The 15,413-nt window shown below is 41.0% G+C and overlaps 1 long non-coding RNA gene across 2 annotated transcripts; it reads left to right on the top strand.

Moving 5' to 3' along the window:
• Nucleotides 1–3,429: 3,429 nt before the first annotated feature.
• LOC120562822 lies at nt 3,430–15,069 on the top strand. 2 transcript variants are annotated; one of them, XR_005639850.1, is made up of 4 exons: nt 3,430–3,856; nt 14,445–14,544; nt 14,818–14,847; nt 14,984–15,069. It is a non-coding gene; the product is annotated as an uncharacterized LOC120562822 (long non-coding RNA). The 2 variants fall into 2 exon arrangements; XR_005639849.1 differs by having other exon boundaries at nt 14,944–15,061.
• Nucleotides 15,070–15,413: the final 344 nt, after the last annotated feature.

The following is a 15,413-nucleotide window of genomic DNA, read 5'->3' as shown; positions in this document are numbered from 1 at the left end:
AATAAAATAATAGGATACGCTGAAAATCACTATGCAAAACACTTCACAGAAAACATGCAAAAAAAAAGCTGGCTAGAAACCATATGAGGCTAGAGAAAAGTTGAAATCTCTACTAAATTGTATTTTTACACTTTACTAAACTCTCATTCATTGGTTGAAAGGACAGGGACCGGGGTGTGAGCAGCAGTATGAGGCCATGCAAAGATGAGAGAAAAGCTGAGTGGCCATACCTGCCAACATTTTCAAAATCCGGGAGATTTGTGCGGGGGAATGGCGGTGCGATGGGGGTGATTACTGTTAAGTGTACTGTAAGTCTGTGCTACCAACAGTGTTGGGGAGTAACGGAATACATGTAACGGCGTTACGTATTCAGAATACAAATTATGAGTAACTGTATTCCGTTACAGTTACAATTTAAATCGTTGGTATTTAGAATACAGTTACATTGTTGAAATCAATGGATTACATGACGATACTTCTCTGTTTCACGAGTTTATTCACTCTGACTAAATTAAGGCAACTCTATGCATTTTCCAGAAGCCCCGATATGAAATCGAAAAAAATAGCTATTTGCGTGATCAGTCACAATGGAGTTGGAACCGGCACGACAGAGCCAGGGCAGGAATAAGTTTCAATCTTGGAAATTCAAACAGCATTTCACATTAATGAACGAACAGGGAGAATTAAATATAACTGTGCAACCTGTGCTTGCCAGCAACCAACCTCCTTTCAGCGTCCAAATTACTCCACCTCCAACCTGAAGAAGCATCTTAAAGTAAGCTATTTTTTTTAATTAGCCAAGGGTAGTCGTCTGCTGTAGTTTTACTGGTCACCTTGCTATTTTAACATTGACGTGCGACTTTACATTCTCCTACGTGCTGATTTACTAGCTCCAGAGCCGTTTAAAGACTGACTAGCCCAGTTTGACATGCTAGCTAACGTTAGCTAAAATTAGCTCGTGGTAGCAAGACTGCGGTTAGATTTTTGTAGTATGCAGTTAGGGACTACCAATACAATAATCTATCTGCTTGTTCAGGTACACATTCAGCTAGTTGGAATAAAAAGAACACACCAGTATAGGCCTGTTTAGTAAGATGGATGTGATATAGCCGCATTCCTACACTTATAAAACGCAATTCAATGTGGAAGTAATCCTGAAGTAATCCAAGTATTCAGAATACGTTACTCAGATTGAGTAACGTAACGGAATACGTTACAAATTACATTTGTGGGCATGTATTCTGTATTCTGTAACGAAATACGTTTTGAAAGTATCCTTCCCAACACTGGCTACCAACATTGCTATCTTGAGTTCAGCTTGCTTCACGTTTTCTGCCTCAGTCTGTTCTTTCATGATGAAGGATGAAATCGCCCGTGTGCCCATGCCTCTTCTGCGCGATGGTGCCGCTGTGTTTTAATGTGCTGGGTAATGTCCTTTTGACGCCGTGCGCTACATTAAAATCAATGTGACACACCTTACAAAAAGCGTGGAGGTTGTCGATATGATTAGGTACGATGCATGTAAATTGTTGCGCGCAACATGTTGACATTTACAGCTATATTTCGATTTCTTTGCGGGAACACCGCCTTCACCTGCCTTTTTCTCTGCTCCCTTTCGTGTCTGAACTTTCCGCGAAGCTTGCAGATCAACTGCGCATCAGGTTGCCAGGTTGAGGTGACAAAGGGGTTGAAAATTGTATGGTGTTTGGATTGTGTGACTAGGATGCGTTTCATACAAGATCTGGCAACTGGTCAACATTAAACAAACATATTGCTCTGATTATTTATAAAGGAGTTTGGGCCAGGCAAATTACGGGAGTTTCCCGGGAGAAATAAGAACCCGGGAGATATGACTAAAAAAAACGGGAGAAACCCGCGAAAAACGGGAGTGTTGGCAGCTATGTGAGTGGTGATGCTGCCGTCTCCACCAGTTAAGAGAGCATGACCAAAGAGACCAGCGGTGCCACCAGGAGCAGAAGGCCAGCACTTGTGCTGCTGGCGCTGTTGCAGAAGTTCCCCTGACAGCAGCTAATTTCTGTTCCAAGGGCTCCTGCAGTCTGTGTGGTTTGCTTTGTGCACATGATCTTGGAGGCACAGCCCTTCAGGGTTACCTTTTGTTCTTTTGCATTCACTGAGAGAATGAAAACAGTGTTAGTTTGAGAGCTTAAAGTTTTAATACACCTATTGGAATGACTAAACATCCAACTGAGCAGAGGAAATATGTGGAACAGAGTTAGATGTTTAATGCTGTAGGCTGGTACCTGTTGTTGAGATGCAGTAGTCCTCATTCCCCTCACAGTTTAGAGTGTTGTTGCACTGTTGTCCATCGCAGGAGAAGCACTTTTTACCATTTGGATTGGATTTGCTGGGTTCTGTAACACAACATTCGTTTCTGCGTTTGGGGATGTAGAGGGGGGTTGAGGGGGTGACTTTGCTTCTTCTGTGCCTTTTTTACAGCTTTTCATGTCCAGCACGCTAATGGACACTCACTGATGCTAAACCGCTTTCAAAAATGAACATTTTAAGATTAAAGAAGATTTAAACTATGAATTTAAAGATTAAATTAAACCTGTAAAACACACACACACACACACAAAGTCAGTTAAATCAGAATTTTTAAATAATAAAACAAATCATTATGACATCTGAAACATGATAAATGCAACTAACACTTAACTTTTAAGGAAAGTAGTTTCCACATTTTTACAGAAATTAGTTATGCAACTAAAACAGCTCTTAGCGCAAAGCAGCATCTAAATACCAACGGACAATTTAAGTAAGTTACCTGGGGCAGGTTGGTTGTTGCAGAGATTGGAGGTGCAACATTTGGTATTAACTATGGTTTGGGAGATTCCAAAGTTGACTGAAGCCTCAACACACTCTTCAGCCAAAGCACAGCTTTTTGAAGTGACATCAACAACTTTGGAACCACCTGCAACAAAAGCGGAACCTTTGTAAACTGGAACAGCACAAAGCAGCTTAACAATAAAAACAATGCAACACAAATACCTGCATATGAAGTGATTCTTGTTGCAGCACACTGTTGACCCTGCAAAGGGCATTCTTTTGTTGTTTCTATGCAGTTTCCTGATGCTGTTACCGGTACACACTGGTAGCATTTCAGGGTGTGGGCTGAGAAAACAAAAAAATACATATATTTTTTAAGAAAAACACAAAACTAAATTTTCTTCTTCTTCTTTTTTAGTTTATTGGCTAATTATTTATAAGTTTCTGAGACCTTAACTCTGAAGTAAATTATTTAAAATTATGAGAAAAGCTACAAAAATGGGTTATACTGCTTTTCCAAGTGTGTGGCTGGGACTGATTACTCAAACAGAGTCAGGTGTGCCAGACCTGAGTGGAGCTTCACCAGCTGTCTCCTATTCTGCAATCCTACAAGACCTCTGCACTTCCACACTCCCTCTGCCTGAAGGTTGCTCACATTGTGTCAGTTCACAGTTCCCACCTCAGCGTATATTTTGTGATTGTATATTTTGGGACTCTTTCCTGACCGTGTCTTTGCTCTCCTTGCAGTTACGTCTGCTTCGTGTTAGATTCCTTGAGACCGTGGTTTCCTATCTCTGCCGTAACATACAGTACTCTTCTGATTTGTTTGTCTTTCAACTACAACATACTAGAAACTATAATAGGAAAAAAGGCCAAAATCAAGTGAGGAACAAAGAGCAATGGCAGCAACATGTTTTTTTTTTTTTTTTGGCATGTGACCTTTCATGTCTCTAGCATAAAAAAGAAAATTAAACTGTAAAAAGATAATGGAACAAAAACTTGCCCTTGGAGAGAAGCACAATCCCAAACATCAGCGTCAGGAGATGCATTTTGTGATTGCGGGATCCAAGTGAGTATCAGTTTGATCTGTTGCAGCTATTCTCCTGAGAAGGAGTTGTCTTCATCCTCAGACCACTCCTTCATACCTCCTTGATGTGTGTGTGAAGGGGAGTGAAGGTGTGGGGGAAGATGCATGTAAAACTGAGGCCTTTTGTTACCAGCAACAAAAGATTATGTGTGTGTGTGTGTGTGTGTGTGTGTGTGTGTGTGTGTGTGTGTGTGCAGATGTGTCCGATACCCGCGCGCGCGCATTAGTACAAGGAAAAAAACCGCCATAGACTAAATTACTTTCAGTTATCACTAGGGTTGGGTACCGAAACTCGGTGCCAATAGGGAACCGGTGCCGACGTAAACGGTAGTAACGAGACCGAATAAGAACGAAAATTTCGGTGCCTCATTTCGGTGCTTGACTTTACACTACACCTGACAGCATGTAACGTTAGCCTACCTTTAGCTAGCAGCTGGATTAAACACCGGTAAAATGTTGACAGCTAACGTTAAACAGTGTAAAGTGTGACTGTATTTCACTGTGGAGGACTTCAACAGCGGGATGTAACAGTCTGCTCTGCAGCGCAGCAGCTGCCGTTGTCGCAATTCATAGATATACAGTATGTTTATATGGTCGGTATGAAACAACACAGACAGTGCGTTCACTTGCAGCTGCAGTTGTCGGAATTAAACAACACAGACGGTGCGTTCACTTGCTGCTGCCGTTGTCGGAATTAAACAACACAGACGGTGCATTCACTTAAAACAGGTAGCCTCGTGGTGCATTCACAGTAATTGTAAAATACCCTTTTCCCATCTGGGGTTCAACAGCAATTTACTGGTGAAATAACTTATTGTTATAGTTATTACATTATTATTAAATCTTTAATTTTGACCATGTCCTTAGCAATAAACAAGTCACTGACTGTTGTTTACTACCCTTATTTTTTTTTTTTTACTTTATTGAAAAGTACCGATTCAGGCACCGTTTAGGCACCGGAACCGTTTTAAAAGTATCGATTTAGCACCGGAACCGAAAAAAAACCAAACGATACCCAACCCTAGTTATCACCATCCTGTTCAATTTCTCTGTGGCCTGTTTTTCAGAAAGATTTATTTATTTTGCATTTCGAGAATAGACCCAACATGACGAAAATAAAGTTGAAATACAATTTTGAGAATAAAGTCAACATGTCGAGAAAAAACTTGATATTTCAAGAATCAAGTCGGACTTTTGAGAATAAACCAAACTACTAGTCTTCTATAAAATACCTTGTAAAGGCTTATATGAACTCGTGAAATTATACTTCATAAGATAAGTATTAGGACTTTGAAGAGATTGTGCTGAAAATTGTGTCTGTTCATATGGAGAAACCACACAAACTTGTAGGAAGAGGTGGCCTTATTCCTGCAAACTGAAATGGCTTGTAATGGACAGATACAAGGGTATCGATGGTTACACCTACATACAAAGATGATATGTTGTATCACAAGACACAAAAAGAGCGGCACTCCAAGGATGTAACACATATCCATGATGTTGCCTACATGCCAGCTGGCATGGCGGACAGTCACTCTAATGTGATTAAGTGATAAAGGAGTTGAATTTATTCTCGTCATTTCAACTTTAATCTCGACATTTCGACATTATTCTTGACATTTCGACATTATTCTCGAAATGGTAGTTCAACTTTATTCTCGTCGTGTTGACTTTATTCTCGACATTTTGACTTAATTCTCAAAAATAAATAAATCTTCCTCCTTAATTTATTTTCCCTTGATGTGAAGCTAATGCTCCGTAAGAAGCAGTATTAGCCTACTTCACGGAGTTAAAGATATGTCGGGAGATGATATTGAGGCCAGAGTATACTTTAATTTCCAAATAACTAACTATTTCAGCCGTATCGTTTATCTTCACAGTCCATCACAGATGTACATAACCTTATCTGTCCTCATATCACTAACGTCACCTATCAAGGACATGCTTTTACATCCCAGCAGATTCTTTGTGTCGCATATGTTTTTTGCAAATGCAGTTTTCTTTAAAACATTGGTGATGCTGAGCATATTAGTAAAGCCACTGTATGCAGAGCCATCAGAAAAGTGTGCTTCGCTCTCATTTTTAAAATGTTATGGTAGTGTTCCCTGGACACAAACCTGTGAGAGCCATTTAAAAAGAAATAAATGATTATAAATTATAATTCTGTTAATGACATGGTGCTGCAGCCTCAGAATGGGATTAGTAGTAGTTTACTTTTCAGACCGCAGGATTACACCTAAATGAAATTTATAGGTGTAATACCATTCCAGTTTTCCCCAGTAATATTCTAGGCTACCTGTGATTAAATATGAAATGAATACACTACTACTGCTTTTTTAACTAAATGTATGTACAAACTCGCTGTTTGTGCGCATGAGTAGTTCCAGTTCGAGAGGGGTAAAGTATGCCGACCAGTTTGTTTGTGGTTGTTACCATGGTGAATCTTAGTATCATGGCTCCATTCATGCTGCCTTTTTTATAGTGGTGGTGCATGCACTTAACTCTGAGTGAACCTACTCTGAGTTGATTGAACTAACTCAAATCAGCTGTTCTGGAACCAAAAACTCCCCATCTCAGGGTAAATCAACTCAGAGTTCAGGGTTAGACTTAGAGTTTGTTAAACCTCCTTCCTGAAACTGGTCCCTGACCTTTAGATGTTCCTGAATGATGAAAACAAACATTATGAGGCGAGGCAGCTAATCAGTTTGTTTCCTATTCAAACAGCCACTCCTTGCGCGGTTACTTATTGTTGATCTTTACTTAACTCTTTGTTTCATATCAAGTGTAATCCCATTAACCCTCCATTTATCTCTGACTCTCCCTTCTGACTTTTTTCAGTCCTCATCTTATCACTTCTTTTACTACTTTTCTGCTGCATAATCACATTCGAGGGACTTGGGATGCTCAAACTCTGAAAATATGCACACATGTCAAGCATGGCAAAAATTGCAAATTTATGCAGTGAACGGGCTCAGGCATGGACAGTGGGCTTTATAGTACCCCAACACAACATATTTTGGATAAAGTTCCTTTGATGGTCACGGAATTTGGTAGGAACATTGTTCATGTTGAGGAACATGTCGTTTTTTTTGTTTGTTTTTTTCTTTCTTACCTGACAAGAAGTCAGCCCCCTTGGATTTTGTGGGGATTTATATTTTTGGGGGCATTTCGGCATTTAATCGATAGGACCGCTGTAGACAGGAAAGGGGGATAGAGAGGGGTAAGACATGCAACAAAGGGCCGCTGCGGTAAGGAGTGAGCTTTGGTACATGGGGCTGCGCATACCACGGCTCCCCAACTAGTAATTATTTCAATCGGATATAGCGCATGAGAGTGCAAGGTCGCTCTACAGTATTGTGCTCCTGTAAGTTTGAGCCTTTGACTTCATTTTTGAAACTCACAAAAGTTGGCGCATACATCAAAATGTGAGCATTGCCACACTATGTAGCAATTTGGTTCATGCATGTTTAGCAGGCCCCATAGCACCCCCTAATGGCCTTAATTTGGACATAGTTGCACAGATATTCACAAATTCTGGTACACACATCGCTCTCATCATCACAAACATATTTCCAATTTACCTCTATTAACTCTGCCCAACCAGATATGAGCGAGGATACAAGAGAGCAGCCTTCCCAGAAGCCGTGAGCTGAAAGGGTTGCAAACTCTGCCCATACAGCTGATGAATACACATGATGCTTCAGAGGAAAGGACGTCTCATCCCTCTGAAACACATTTCCTCGATTCCCTCTCCTAACATGATTTCCTCCCTCTCTGGCTGATGGTAGATTTATTTTTTTTTGTCCCTCCTCGGTGAAGGCCGTCTCAAAGCTCTTATTTCTGCCCGGAGGAGCAAGCATCGAGGAGGGATCGTCGAGGAGCTACAAGAGCAGCTTTCCCGGAAGCCGTGCAGTTGAAGGAGTTGCTAACTTCGCCCATGCAGCTGACAAATTAATATTACGCTTGAGAGGAAAGGACGTCTCATCCCTCTAAAACACATTTACTCGTTGCCGCTCTCCTCCGATGATTTCCTTGCGTCTCTCCCGTGCCTCCTCGGTGGGAGGGATTAAAGCCCGGGACACACCAGGGTGAAAATCGGCCATGGGACAGTCTGGCGAGGTCAGTGACTCAAATCTGTTCGGTGTGTCCCATGCCGTCGTCAGTCTGGGGGGTTGTCGGCGTTCATTTTGGCTGACCTGACATGTTCAGTCGGCGGTAGGGCAGTCAGGACTCACCCGGAAATGACGAGCAGGATGATCGTGACTAGAGTGTCTCAAAATCTGACAAATCTTTTAAACTAACCTTTGTCGATCTGAAATGAAGATGGATTCAGGAACTGCATGGCCTATTTCTCGCTTAAAATGTTTTCACTAGTACAATATGAGATTGTATTCTTAACAAGCCGCCATGACAGTCTGGCTTTGAATTTCCGGAGACAACAAATCCATGTGACTCGTTTGTCCTATCAGCTGCTGGTTTTCATTTCTTGGGGCAACAATACAGAGTAGCGCCCACTGGTTGCGCCGCGTACTTCACTAGCGAACCAGTGCACGAGAAAAACGGAAGTGACGATGGTAAACAGTGGTGGCGCGGACGATAGCACTACACTCGCTTACTATCATCGCATCTTTTTGGATTATTATTATTATTATTATTATTATTATTATTATTATTATTATTATTATTATTATTATAATTATTATTATTGTCGTATTGGATTTTGAATCATGACTTGGACCGAAGCACTCGAGGAGGAGCTGATCAGCATGGTCGAGGAGAGGCCGCCGCTGTACAACGTATCTGAAAAGCGCTATTCGAATCAAATAGTGAAGACAGACTGCTGGCGTCAAATCACGGAAAAATTTTATTTATCCGGTAAGATTTTCTCTTCTATCTTATTGTGCGTACATCCCACCTTCGTACAATGTATAGGACAAAGAAGAATGCATGAAAGACAGGAAAGAGACGGCAGCGTCGAAACGCAGCCTTTCGACGCGAGGAAGGGAGGCAAGAGGAGGAGTCGAGGAGGCAATTTAAGCGACCTGAGAAGCACCTTAAGAAACAAGGAAGGGAAGCAAGTGAAGGAACTTGGGATGCAGCCCCACATCTAACAATGTTCTTTATGGCACCGTCTGAGTGGTTTAAAAAAACAGTTAAAGTGATGGTTCGGAGTAATTTCACCCTAGGGTCCTTTGCACCATGACCTCGAGCCAAACAACCTCCCAGAAGCCTTTTTCAGCTAGGTCTAACATTGGACGAGTTAGCGTGATCAGTTGAATAGCTTAGCACAGGCGCTAATGGATCCACAATTGTATCTCGTAAATTACCCCACTAATAATGCCCGAAATGATACCAAACTTCTACACTAGTACAAATAGGTTATGCACTCATAAAACGATGGATTGGAAAGTTTGTAAGTACACCAGAAGTTTATGCAAATAACACTTGCCTGCTGGCTTCTCCTCTGAGATACAAACGTGGATCCATTAGCCCCTGCACTAAGCTATTCAGGTTAACTCTCCCAATGTTCGACCCAGGTGAAAAAAGCTTCTGGGGGGTTGTTTTGCTCGAGGTCATGGTGCAAAGGACCCTAGGGTGAAATTACTCCGAACCATCACTTTAATGGGAGAACTTTACTCTTGTCTCCAAGGTGTAAAATTACAGCGAGCATGAGTTTACAAAACTGAATGAATGGCTCGCTGAATCCAAAGTTACACAGCGCACCAGACGATGGTTTTATTTTTAACCCAGAGCAGCGTCTGAAACAAGGTCACCTGTTTGCTTGTCATGGCTTATTTCAATATATGTTTTTTTTGAAAGTCACAACAGATATGAATACATTATTTTGACCATATGTGAAAGTAGGAATATTATGTGAGAATGTGCAGATCAGCTCTGTCGGCATTCAAATCAATTACCTGAAATCACCAACCCAAATAATTTATTTTCACCATCTCTACGGCCTCTGTAGGCTATTGCTTTTTAAATGATGTATTGCAGTGATGTATGATTGTTTTTCTTAAGATTTACTGTAGTAATGAGGAGATTTTTTTTTTTTGGGGTGACACGGGGGGACCAATACTTGGTCAAGGGGGCCACTGGGGGAGGGGGGGTTGACCTTTTATCAGAATACAGCATAGAAAATCTGCTTACAAATATAGGAAATAATGGATAGGATAGAACGACCCAATGTAATTACTAAAACATCACATTCATTATAATTTCACTTGTTTTTATTTTAAACACATTGTATATCCGAATACAATACACCCTTTCTATACTATAGGCTCAGTCGGGGGGGGGCAATCATTTTTCAGGAGAGGCCAGTGCTCGTGCCCCCATTCTAGCCTCCGCCCCTGGAAATGAGAGAGGCTGTTTGTGCGCAGTAATGCCACCATAGCTGATATCGTGGGACATTCAAACAGCATAACCAAATGGTTTAGTTATGAACTTGACAGAGAAAACGGTCCGTGTACTTGGCGGCCAACGGATTTTCGTTTTTGAAAGGGGGAAAAAAACAAGAACAAAAAACAGCCAGTTTCCCAATTACCATTAGTAAATAGGAAAACAAATAACGGAAAACAACCCATTATTCGTTTTTTGTTTTGATATTAAACGGAAAACTATCTCGTTATCCGATTTGTCTTTGATGTGTTTGTAGATGGAACTCGGAAATTAAAATGTGTGTGTATAAATCAAGGGGGTAAGCTTCGCTTCAGAACTCGAACCTCCTATGGCGCCATTTTGTTGCTACCTGGCCATCACCTCCCGTTAGCATTCCATTGACTAGCATTCATTTTGGCGCCACTTGACAGCGATTAACTTTACATCTGAAGCGTTTAAAGACTCTTTTTGTCCATTACCTTGTACCTCACGTTATGGCTCCATAGCGAACGTTTTTGTAAAAATAGGCTAACGGTTGTATCACATAGTAGAGGAATTACCGTATAGTACAGGAGAAGCTTGCAGGCAGTTTCGACTTACATGAGCTGTTTAGGATTAATTACTAATGTTAACTAGCATTTTAGTTAGCAATAATTAGCCTGTGCCCATGTTATCTCCTTACATATACCTACACTCTCCTTCTCTGTAAGATTGGGAATGATTGAGATTTCTCTTGGCACAGCTACCAGAAGACTTACAACTTTCAGACACGTTAACGTCACATTTACGTGGTCTCTCTCAGTTGGAGGCTGCGCAGTAAAGCTGGCCATCACCGGAAAAGTGCTTCTAAAAGCCTTCACTGGTCTCCGTCCAGAGCAATGGGGTCTGTTGGTCCATTATATACTGTTTATGGTATAAATCTTATTCCTCATTCATTTTTTTTTTCGTGACCCGGAAGCGATCGTAAGTAGTAAGCGGCGGCATACCCGGATATCATTTGGACATCAATGAGACCCATAGATGAGACCATAGACAGAATGATATGGACGTAAAAATGTTTTTAGACGAATATGCTAGTTTTATATTAGAAAACCGAAAGAATGGGATGTCTTGTGGGGATATAGCAGCTGCGTTGGGTTCACAGTTTGGAACGATACAGGGTTTTTCTGAGAGGAGTGTGCGGAGGTGGTGTTCTCAGCAGGGACTTGTGGCGAAACACAAGTTGACTTTTATTACGAAGTGGTCACAGGAGATTAGCGCTGACCGCTCTCATTCATCAAAAATGAGTCTACACAACAAGACAACCATCATAGTCTAATAATAATAATAATAATAATAATAATAATAATAATAATAATAATAATAATGAAGCAAAAACATTTTCAAAACTTCTCATTTTCACATAAAAGGTCTAACGTTTTGCGCCATTGCTTTGGCAAAGTATCTGTCAAACTAAAATCGAAACCATGATATGGCTTTCCCTTATCAAATCGCAAAAGACTCCGATTTAATACAACAATATCTGTCAAACAAACAGGGCTATAATAAGTATAAATAAGATATAAAATCAATATAAATGTGATTTTGAGGTTAAAAAAGTAACTTACTCAGTACATTTTAAATTTGCTACTTTTACTAGTAATTTTACTTGTACTTGAGTAAACAACAACGTAACAGTACTTAAGTAAAACATTTTTTTACTCTTTTCACTTCTGATTTATTTAAATCAAAAAATTGAATAGACCTAGCCCTAGTCTGCATATCGCTTTTAATATGCAAATATTAAAAGCATTTCACTGGCGAAACACAAGTTGACTTTTATTATGAAGTGGTCACAGGAGATTAGCACTGACCGCTCTCATTCATCAAAAATGAGTCTACACAACAACAAAAATGAATGAGGAATAAGATTTATACACATTTTAATTTCCGAGTTCCATCTACAAACACATCAACAATACATATACAATACAATAATCCTAATCGGGATTCATGTGGATAAATATGAGTGGGCAGGAGAGTGACCGTGGATTTCCACTGGCTGCATAACGACTGCGTTCCGACTGCATCCCAGCTCCGGTGGTCCGCAACCCTCCGCAGCAGATACGCAGAGCTTCTATTTTTGCCGGACAGCAGAGAGCTCCGCAGCAATTGAGCACACGGCAGATAGTGCGGGTCAGGAAGTCGAGCACAGAAGCAAAATAAAACATCCAGTTAATTTTCAAAATAAAATACACCATGCTCACGGCGGATCATATTTCCCTGCACTACCTTGAAAACACAGCACAGAGCTGTTTCCCCTCTACTCCTCTGAATGGAAACTAATGGCGCTTTTCCATTACATGGTACCTACTTGACTCGACTCTACTCGCCTTTTTTGTTTTTCCATTACGAAAGAAAGTACCTGGTACCTGCTAACGGGTACTTTTTTTAGTACCTCCTCAGTCAGGGTTCCAAGCGAGCTGAGGCGAGCCGAGAAGGTGACGTGAAACCCTGCAGGCTACAGATTGGTCGGAAAGAATCGTCACTGATCGCTGCATTGCTAGCGACAGACAGTGGGAAATCTGGAGCAGGAAAAGTTAACTATTGTTGTTTTCATGTTGTTTACGGAGAAGGAGAACCAGGAAATGAGTCGGGGGGGGGGGAAATGCAACACTACCAAGCCACGCCCACGGCAGTCGCTATAACGACCAGCCAATCTGAGGCGGTACTAAAATCTGCAATGGAAAAGGGACGCACAGTGCGCCGAGGCGAGTCGAGCAGGTACCATGTAATGGAAAAACGCCATAACTGTTGTTGGTTTTGTGGTTGTAGGTCCTCGTGACTACAGCTGTCAGTCATGGCCGCAGCCACGCCGCAACAAATCCGGACCTGGTGGGTATTGACGGAAGGCGGAGCACGCAGCAGACACGCAGCAGAGCCGGTCCGCAGCCGTTACTTATCTGGTGGAAATGAGGAGTAAGCGTGCGCAACCAATAATGATAATACACTTTATTGTTTAACACCTTTCATACAAGAAACAGCCTTCAGCTCAGTGTTTTTATAATAACAAATTTACATGCAGTGAGTGCCTCACATGAAACGACATAATTAATATAAATAAGAAAATTAAATGGTGATGAAGTAATATTTTCCACTCGGTTGTCCAGGTTTATTGAGCCAGGATGAAACCTTATGGAGAAAACACACGGGGCAAAGTATCCAGATGCCTTTCTGTAGTCCACCTTCAGAACAGTGTAGTTTCACCAGCTAACCCACCCACGTCAGTAACATCCGCTGTCACATGATCACGCAGCAGAGTGTTAAGGCCAGTCGGATTCTCCTTGCACCGCTGTTGTATTTTCCTAATTCCTTTCAAATTCTCCTTCATGCCTTTCCTTGACCTCATGACTTTTACAATCAGGGTTATGGAAAAGTGGTTAGGAAAGGACTTAGGAGGTTATTTTTGGATTTTTCAACCGCAGCCTAAGTCTTTCTACCTGCATGCTGGTTGCTGCTGTTCCAGCTCTGGGTTTGGTTATGTTGTTTTAGTTTATCTTCATGCTTTTTTTGTTCGCACTTTAGACTCACACACGCACTTCCATCACTCATGCATACTAACACTGACTATACTGACAACCACACCCCACACACCTTAAGTCTATATTCCATAGTTTATTTTGGTTAGATTGGATCATAATTATCAGGGTGTGTCCTATTTGTTGTGGCCTAAGAGCCAGGTCATAACAGCAGTAAAGCCATCTAGTTCTAGCCATCTAGCGATACAATGTAACAGTCACGGTACAGTTAATGCTGTTCCGCAAAAACAAACAAAATCCTTTCCTTTCTGCCAGTCCGATTTGGTTTGTTTTCAGTCAGCATTATGTAGCAAGAATGACTCAAACACATAACACAAAGTGCAGACTGTATGATGGAGCAAACTAAAGTTTTAAGATAAGTTATGTCCTGCTCAATGAAACTGGTAAATATTTTAGATAAAAACAAGATAAGAAATAAGAACTAAGGCCAGCATTAAACTGCCTACGCGGAGGTAAAACCATTTTAAGCACCAGTTTGTGATTTGCTGATTCTAATGCCTCGTTCGGATTGTGTACTGTAGGGGAATGTGTGGCTTACACTTGTCCATTGGACTTGACAGAAGCTACATCCTGTCCGTGTCATACTTTCTTTTTTTTTTCCTCTACAGGGGCATAACACAGGCACCGAGGCAACGCGCAGGGCAGATATACTGAACATCTTCATTGCTTCTGGCTTTGGTTGCGCCTTGAAAGATCAGCAGCAACGAGGTCAAAGTTTAAATAATTTTAACTATGAGCGCAATACTAACAGTGTCAAATCTAACCTTTTATTGACTCTCTGGAGGATGACAGTAAATCTTTGAGCTGCCATGCTCAATTGGCGATAATGCTATTCTTGATGAGCTATTCATATTAGGCTATAGGCTATCAAATAAAAAAAGCAGGAAAGCAAATAAGAATATATGCCAAAATGTCAAACATTTGGTCTAATGAGATGAATAAGAAATTAATAATTACTTGCAATATGTTTTTCCCCTCCAGAATATATGAGAGAGCCATATGGAAATGACAGTGAGTGTACTTCTCCATTCTCTAAAAAATAATCTTGCTGCCATGTTATTTCACAAGTGGAGTGACTTCTTCAGGCATCCCATCATGACTTTACAGCGTTCCATGATCAGGCTGCTGACATCCCTTTCATATTCAGCGCCCTGACCGGCTCGTGTGTGGTGATTCCTTGCAGCGTCCCGTAGCAGGAAGATGAGCTTTTCACGCATGGCATCTGGTAAAAAAAAAAAATAAAATCATCTACCATAATGGCCAGAACTTTGTGGTTGACCATTTCAAGGGCCGCACCAAAATGTTAGGAGAGCTGAATGAGGGAAACTGCTCATTAGAGATTGATGACATCAAACCCTTTGACAATGGGCCCTTCTGTTTCCATGCAGAGATACATGACATGGACAGATACGGATACAACAATAGCTGCATATTTATTGTTATGAAAGGTCTGGAATTAAGTCTTTATTTTTTTTAAAGGTTCAATATGTAATATATTTACTGTAATCAATCCAAAGATGATCTCAATGCGTCATCAGATATTAAGGAAACATGCTAAGTTGAAATACTGTCTTTTC

The sequence above is a fragment of the Perca fluviatilis genome, chromosome 7, assembly GCF_010015445.1.
Source record: "Perca fluviatilis chromosome 7, GENO_Pfluv_1.0, whole genome shotgun sequence".
NCBI classification, from domain to species: domain Eukaryota; kingdom Metazoa; phylum Chordata; class Actinopteri; order Perciformes; family Percidae; genus Perca; species Perca fluviatilis.
Note: the sequence above shows the minus strand (reverse complement) of the source record. Positions and strands in the feature narration are given on the sequence as shown.